This window comes from Pinus tabuliformis, chromosome 9 (assembly GCF_031772625.1).
Source record: "Pinus tabuliformis cultivar Carrire ecotype Pingquan chromosome 9, CPIR1, whole genome shotgun sequence".
NCBI classification, from domain to species: Eukaryota; Viridiplantae; Streptophyta; class Pinopsida; order Pinales; family Pinaceae; genus Pinus; species Pinus tabuliformis.
In genome coordinates this window covers 554,405,285-554,414,641 of record NC_142307.1, presented here as the reverse complement: position 1 = coordinate 554,414,641, position 9,357 = coordinate 554,405,285, and positions in this window count along the sequence as shown.

Here is a 9,357-nt window from a genome sequence, read left to right as displayed (position 1 = left end):
AAGATATTTTTTCTTGATATTGCACACCTAGAGAGATAGTTTCAGATGGGGGAGCGCAATTCACATTACATATGATAGCAAGGCTTATGAAAAAGTATGGGATCAAGCATAGAATAACATATCCATACCACCATCAGGTGAACAGTCAAGTGGAAAGCACAAACAAGGTATTAGAAAACATTCTCACGAAGACTTTGGAAAAGCATCACCGAGATTGGGTAGAAAAACTTCTTGAAGCTCTTTGGGCGTATAAAGCATCATAGCGGGATACAACAGGGTTTTCACCATTTGAGCTTGTCTATGGTAAATCTCCATTATTTCCAATAGAATTTGAGATTAATATGCTCATGACAACTCTAGAAGTAGGACTGGACCTTTCAAAAGTCTAGAAACACTGGATGGAACAACTAAATGAACTAGATGAAATTTGTTTAATGGTTGTCTAGAGAACTATTGCGATTCAGCAGCAGAGAACAAAATGGCATGATAAATTTATTAAGAATGAGGTGTTTCTTAAAGGATATTGGGCATTACTGTATGATTCTGATTTTAAGGACTTTAAGGAAAAGCTTTGCTCTCAATGGATGTGGCCTTATGAGATTGATGAGGTATTTGATAATGGAACTGTCAAACTTGTCACGATTGATGATACACATGCTTATTTTATTGTAAATAGACATCGTCTCAGACAGTATCATCATCCAGCCTCTAAATATGCCTTCATCAAACATCTCTATGATAAATTTGGTTTAAACGTTGTCAGTGCAGATAATTCCTCCTTTGCACCCTCTGATTAAAAAAAATAAAAATAAAAAAATATACATATAATAATAAATAATCTATATAAATAAATATTGTTACCACTCAATTGTTTTCTTTCAGGTACTACCACTGGTGTTTATATCCTACAGAGACAAGAAAATTTCTAAGTACCTGACGCTATTACTCGTTTGATGTTGTTACTCCTCCGATGTTGTTACTCCTGCGGTGCTGCTACTCTGTGGTGAAATTTTTTCTAAGTACCTGGTATTATTACTCGTTCGGTGTTGTTACTCTTCCGATGTTGTTATTCATCTAGTGCTGCTACTCTGTTGTGAAAATTTTTCTAAGTACCTGATGTTGTTACTCCTTTGGTGTTGTTACTCCTTCGATGCTCCTACTTCGTGGCGAAATTTTTTCGAAGTACCTGATGTTGTTACTCCTCTGATGTCATTACACCATCAATGCGGTTACTCCTATGAAGTTGTCACTCCACCAAGTAAGTGCCAGGTATGTCCCCGACCAGACTTTGCGGATTTGATTAGTAATTCTTTTGACATGACTTGAGGTGACCACGGATGGTCATTTTTCAGTTGGGGGAGGTACAACTATATTTAAAAATGACAACGTAATAAATTTTAACAATGATTTGTCGATGTTATCATAAAATCTTGTGCCAATACGTCCACTCCACGATCCTCACCTTACTCTTCACATTTATCAATAAATATTGGATATTAATGAACCAGTCCCTTTTAAGCCTACGAAGTGATTACCATAATGGCTCGCCATTATTTCCATAACCTGTTGTGGAATTTTCCCATCTTTCTAAAAATTGCCATTCGTACACCTCGCTATTACCATTTCCTATGCCTTATTGCAAAAATTTACCTGCCGATACTCCCTCCTAACGGTTTTTCTGCTACTCCGAAGTGTTTCTACTGAGCTATAGTAGAATGGGTCGAGCAACTGTGAGACATGAACCAAAGAGCACAATTTTGGTCCGCAGTAATGCAGATGTATGGCAGGTCTTTGTAAATGTAGGCTGGGGTTGATAATTTGAAAGATTTCAGGGGTTCGACGAGACTGTTACAACTGAATTTACATTGAACTTGGAAGGAGATCATTCCAGATTTCGGGGTCTCAATATCCATGTCACAGAGGAAGCCATATCGACCATTAGTGGACCACCACAAGAAGGGCTGAAGTGGTTTTCGTGGAAGGCTCCCTTGCTGGAGTTCCCGGAAGTATTTTTACAAGCCATAGAAACACTAATTCAAAAAGGAAGAGGATATGATCGTAAGTCATTACCTTATGCCTGGGGAGAAGTTGCATACTTTTTGTTAAGATACATTACCTGTGAATGGCACTTTACTATGTTGTTCAAGTATAATTTAGAACTATTAACATCCCTTCGGTTCCAACATGCCCAAATCCATTCGCTGGATATGCCTTTCTTCCTTTGGAAAAGTCTCCAACTGATGGCACAATCTGCCCGCTGCTCTTGAAAAGTATTATCAATCCTCACAGATCACGAGTTGGTCCGGCTATTCGTAGTTCATGCACTGACTCAAAATCCATTACCTTGGTCATAATTCAATGAATTGTCGAAAGAAGAACTGGAGGGCATTATACCTGCAGGGGAGGAGGATGTTGAAGGCTCAAACGAAATGGAAGATGCCACAACCAATGTTGTTCCACAAGAACCAACATTTCCTCTTGGCTCAGTCGAAATGGAAGACACCACAGGCGACGCTGCCCCACAAGAACCAGCATCGCCTTTTGGCTCAGTTGAGATGGAATATGTTACAACTGATGCTACTCCATAAGAACTAGCATTGCCTATTGGCTCAGTTGAGATGGAAGATGTTATATCTGATGCTATTCCACAAGAACCAACATTGCTTGTTGGCTCTATTTAAATGGGAGACACCACAACTGATGTTGCCACACAAGAACCAGCATTGCCTATTGGCTCGATAGAAGTGGAAAGGATAGAAATTGAGGACATGGTCAATGTTTTTCAGCATCAATTGACAATTCTTGAGAAGGACTGCCACCAGCACCACTTGGAAAAATGAATATGAGGTCTGAAGAAGAAAGTGCAGGTGGTGTTGTTACATAATAACCAGCACCACCCGTCCAAGAAAATTTGGAGTTCGAAGTACAAACTATAAGTGGTGCTGCCACACAAGAACCAAAACCATTGAAAGGAGAAACCTTGGAATTGGCAAAAGGAAAAGGACCTGCAATTGATACGATTCTTCAGAAACCATAGGGGGACTTGGCTCAAACAACAAATGTAGGGGTTGAGGGGCATGATTTAGAAAGCACAATCTAGACGGAAATGGGAGAATATGTTCCTCATTCTTCCCTCCTTGCAACTCTACTAAGAGGGGTGACGAAATATCAGACTCCTCGGCGCCTGAAGGAGTAAAAAGTCATTCCCCCAATTTTAAAATTTGTTGGGATGAGATTCAATGCACTGGTTGAGGCGGCCACTCAAGTGTTGGCACTCATTATTGCATAGATGAAACAGTTTGGAAACATGGGAGTTAGCGCTACTACACAGGAACCAGTGCTAACTAAGGAACAGATTGAAGAAGTGGTGATGGATACTAGCCATGTAGATCCACCCGAGGAAGATATTCATGTTGACACCACCCCACAAGGGTTTAAGTCAACTTTTGGATAGAGAATGGATGACTAAATGGAAGAGAAAGCACAGGAGAAAAATGTTGAGGGTGGTATTCCATAGGTTGCTGAGACAACTCAAGAATTACCAAAAGACACAATGCCTACTGAAACTAACCCATCAGAGCCAGAGGCAGTTCTAGAACATATGGAAGAACACGTGGGGGAAAAAGAAGTTGAAGATGTTGAACCCCCGACCTCGGTAATTCTGAAAGGAAATGAAGGGGACACAACTAAGGTTAATATGCAAACAAAGGAAGTGAGAGTGAAGGTGGAGTCGGTCGACACCTATGTTGATGATCCACCAGGCCCCACACCAGCTACAAGACCAGTAGAGGAGGTCATTGTCAAGCAAGAATTCATTGAACAATGTGCACAAAGGAGACCTCCCCTTAAGAAAAGGTATCAATCTCAATTTAATGAACTTATGCAATTAAAAATAGACTATCTAAGATAGAGGAAAAGGGTGTTGTGCTTGCAAAAGGGAGAAAGAAGGTATAAGAGAAAAATTGCAATACTTAAGACTAGGGCTGCTCCCTCAGCAGCTCAGATCAGAAACAATCCCACTGTTTCTACTGCGGTGAAAATTGAACCTATAGGCCCTTTATGGGAGGCTCGAGAATTCATTTTGACTAACGAGATTCAGAAGTGGCAGGTTGTGGTTGTTCATCTTCAACACGGGACAATTGCTATGAAAGATTGCTAGGAAGAAGTAAATAGAGTTCGCATCTAGGCTGCAAAAATCATCATTGGTTATGTAGACCAGTTGGATAGGGAGAGGCTGAAAGGAGAAAAATAACAGAAGAAGGTCGAACAACTAAAAGAGCATGTGTGAACGCTAAAAGCCAATAAGGAGGAAATGTTTACCTTAACACAACAGGTAATGGCTTGTCACCCCCATACTCACAGTTATGCTTTGTTTCTTCATGAACAATACCTTATCTTTTGCCTGGAAAGTATTCAGCTTGAGATCAACCATGAAATCGAAGACCCTATATAGTTTCTTCATATTATAAGACTTCATGATGCCTTGAACCAACATTTAATGTGTGAACCATATATGCATCATTATTTCTTGGAAACTGACCAAGGATTCAACCCAGTCCCCTATGTAGAGGATATTCAACTGAGAGCTTTTACGTCTTACACCATCAATCAAGTCAACTGGAAGAAGGCCTCTAATACATTTGAAGCAAATCAATCTACTAGGCCTCTTCTTATTCGAAGAGAGAATTGTCAGTCCAACACTATTTGTAATAGGCATGCTACTTTCTTAAGGATTGAGGAGTATCCATAACAAATATTGGTGACTCAGAAGTGGTGCACTAGGTTATGCATGACACAGGTGGTTGCTTGTTAGGACGAAGCTTTGGATAGATGTGGGAGGAGATGGATGTTGTCATCATTGGATGTTAGAATGCGGGAACCTTTCGGGGCCCCTAACTATGCTCAAGCACTAGAAAGAATGCCAAGTTATATTGCCTGCATCCATACCCAAGGGGTCCATTGGATGGGGTTGAGATTCCAGTTTCCCATCCTTTGGTTTCCAGTAGATCAATGCACTCTTGCCTACAATGTAAATAGTGATTGGTGGAAAGATATCTTATTGACAAATGCATACAAACTCCCTAGGGACAGATATGGCTGAAAAAAATAATCTTGCTCAGCTACATGCCGATCACAGTCGATCTAACCCAAACTTGCAAAGGCGATGGACTACATGAGGACATGCAGAAAGACCAGTTGGGGGGAGATGTTGGGAGTTAAACTTGCACGTTTTTACTTGTCTTTTTATCTTATTTTCCTTCACATTTTCACTCCTAACTAAGTTATTTCCTATCCTAAATCGCGCAGGTATACATATAGTCATGTCTTTATGAATTAATTAATAATTGGAGCATAGTCTAGGGGATTATTACCAAAAGGGCTTGCTAAACTTTGTCTTATGTGCAGATTTCCAAGTCAAATGGCTATCTTTAATTATCAATATGGAAGCATTATTGTTGAACTGTAGTTGTAACGGTGGAACTGATCTAGACTTACTCTTTCTATCTTTTGTATTATGTTTTGGCCTTATTACAACCATTATGTAATCGCAGGCAACAATTACCTTAAGCTTAGGAATTGTTTTGTATAAGAGAGGATAGAGAGTTTGAAACAGGGAGTTGGCATATGAGAGAATTGAGCTTTGTAACAGTGCCTTTTATATTAATGAAATCTACAACTTTCTGATCTTTATCTGAGTTTGTGAGTTCATCACACCCATGATCCTGGAGTTGGGCCCACTCTCCTAATCAGGTGCTTCTGAGATAGTGTGTGCTTAGTTTCTTTATCATGTATGTATTTCTTCTTCTCGTTGTGATGGTTTGATGTAAATTTTGTGAATTGAATTGTTGTTACAGTTAATTGTTTTTGTCATTTCTATTTGATGTTACAGTTAATTATTGTTGTTATTTCCATTTGTTGTTACAATCATTTATTGTTTGTTAATGAACCTTTGGCTAATTTTGGGTTGTACAATTGTCCCTACATATACATTGTGTGTTAGCCTTGCAATAACTAGTAGATCATGGATTGATAAAAAGGGTTGAATAGTATCATTCACACTTGGACACCAACAATAAGAATGGGTCTATAATAGGTTCTAGCTATGGCTCTTGATATGTTTGATTAGTTGATGATTTTTTAATAAATACATGAGCTAACAAATATTATTGTATTTATTATCAAAGAACATTATACCTTCACATGAATCTTAGATAAGTTTCAGATCCCTATGTTCAGATATGCGTTCGCGATATGTTTGACGAAATGATTGCCATGGTTAGGCCTGACTAGGTCAAGTATTTGATCAAGTTTTATATCAATGGTTTTTCTTGATGTTATTTATCATTTTGGAAAGTCTCATTAAGCTACGGGTAGTGGTTTGGAGGCTACCCTGACATGGTGGCTTAAACTCCAAGACTGCACCCTTTGAACTGAAAGTTTTGGTCCATAACCGCACCCTGGTAGGCTTATGAATGCAGTTGGAGGCCTATAACTACATGGAGGACTTCTCATTCACGCGATGGTGGGGTCAAGTCACTATAAAGCAAATCAATCTTAGGGTTTGGGTACTTGGAGTGGTTGTTTATCTCTTGGGTATCCTGTAGCTATCAAGGAAGGTCAACAAAGTTCCAGTTTGTTGACTCCACTTCCTTAACTGTAATTCAGACGTTGGGTCATGTCATAGTAGCCCTCAGCTCATGTTTAACCTAAAAATATAGTTAAAGTGGGTAAATGTGGGAGAGGTGGTTACAAATTGGTATCAGAGCGGGTTTCCATTCTCTTTGGGTGATATCTGATACCACATATTGGTATCAGAGTGAGTCCCAATCTCTTTAGGTGATATCTGATACCACAGATCGGTATGAAATATCCCATGTTCAATACTTGGACTGGATAGGTGGAATGTGTTTGTCATGCATGCATGTAAACGTCTATGTGGTTTTTATGCATGCATTGTCATGGTTATGGTTGTTGTGCATGAGGTCATTGTATGCAGTTGGTGTTATCATGCATGATGTCGATATATTGATATGATTATGTATATACATGTATCGTGCTAATATGAATTGATTTTACAGATGAGATAGACTCCCCTAAACTTCACTGGGATATGTTGATTATGTTATACTTGGTTTATCTTACATGGTATGTTTGCAGGAAGAAGAGGATCAAAAATGACTAGAAAAATGGTGGATTATAGTTCACTAGACTCTCCTTACAGATGATATGAGAAACCAAGAAATGGGTACTCTCCTAACATAATAGACACCTTGAGAAGTCTAAAGGAAGAGATGAGAAGTTGCAAGGGGGATAAGGGTAGAATCATTCAGTCACAGGAAATACTTTCCAAGGCATATGAATAACAAGCAGAGGTCAATGTAGTTATCCTTCAAATTTTTTAGACTTGTAGAGATAAGGACAACCATAGATTAGTTATGGATAGGACATGAATAATTGGGAATATGGTAGCAGGTCTCATGGTGGGCACAAGTCGGAAAAAGATGACAGAGTCAGATATGATAGGTTCTTGGATACACCTACACTACAACAAAACCAGCGATTTGCGCCAGATTTAGCGCCAGATTTTAGTGCATTTTTTTTGTAATTGTGATGAGCAACCTGGCGCTAAATCTGGCTCTATTGTACAATTTTTAAAGCGTCCTTTTTTGCACTTGATTTTGCATCCTTTTTCACGCTAGATTTTGCATCATTTTTTACACCAAACTATGCATCATTTTTTGCGTCAAATTTTGAACCAAGATTTGCATCTTATTTTATGACAGGTTTTGCTTCTAGTTTTGTGTCATTTTTTGCATCTATTTTTCATTCTCTTTTGCTTCCTATTTTGTGTCATTCTTTGCTTCCATTTTTGTACCATCATTTGCATCAAGTTTACACTGTATTTTGAATCCAATTTAATGTCTTTTTATGCATCCATTTTGTGTCAGTTTTTGCATCTAGTATTACGCCAGGTTTTGTATCTAGTCTTACACTAGTTTTTGCTTCTATTTTTGCACCAGCTTTGGTGCCTATCTTTGCACCATGTGTTGAATTTGATTTAGCACCAAATTTTGCATCCATTTTTGTGCCCATTTTTGCATCTTTTTTTGGACCATTTTTTACATCCACATTTACGTTTGATTTGTCTCCATTTTTCCCATCTCATTTTGCACCATATTTTGCGTCATTTGTTTCATCCAATTTTGCATCATTTTTAACACCATGTCTTGCATCTAATGTTACATCATTTTGAGCATCCAAATTTGCATTTATATTTGCATATTATGTTGAGTCATGTGTTATGTCCACCTTTGCATCTTATTTTGTGTCTAATGGTACATTCAATTTAGAGCCATTTTTTACGTCTACTTTTGTATTTGTTTTTGCACCAAGTTTTGCATCCAATTTTAAGCTATTTTATGCCCCTTTTTGCAACATTTTTTGTGTCTACTTGTGTCCAATGTTGCACCATTATTTACACCGACTTTTTCATCCAATTTTGCATTTTTTTGGTGTCTAGTTTTACATCGTTTTCACCATCCAAATTTGCATCTTTTTTTGCCTCATTTTGTGTCCACATTTGCATATAATTTTGTGTCTGAGTTCGAGCCTAAATTTGCATGTGATTAGGAATCATTTTTTACATCTAATATGGCATCCTTGGTTTCACCTTTTTTCAGCCCCATTTTGCATCTTGTTTTATGTCTTTTCTTACATCTTTTTTTTTTCCTTTTTTTCACCCAAGTTTGCATCCCAAATTTACACAATTATTTGCATCAGCATTTGGCATATTAATTTGTAACGTTTTTTTCTTATTTTTAACGCTCAACTTTGAATCTTATTTTACATCTAGTTGTTGTATTTTTTTGCATCTAATTTGGTGCCCATTTATGTGTCCTTGTTTTTGCCCAATTTGATATCCTTTTGTATGCCATGTTTTGTTCCCTTCTTTGTGTCAACTATTGCACAATTTTTCACTTCTAATTTAAAACACTTTGTATGTCAATTGTTTGCATTTTTTATTAATTCCTAGTTTAACATCCAATTTTAATTTCAATTTTTCATCCATGGTTACATCCGCATTTGACTTCTTATATAGAGTATATTTTTCTTTATATATATGACCCCCTTTATAGATTCATAGTGAAATATATGATAGTTTCTAAATATCATTAAAGCAGATATCACAATTCAAAATCATTTGTAAATAAATTTAAGAGAAATTGACAACATCCATCCAAAAAAATAACAATGTGTCATTAACAATTTTCAAAACATGTATAAAATAGCAACATAATACTAATAAAATCAGTATTATTTTTAATCAAAACAAGTAAAATTCAAATATGATTAACA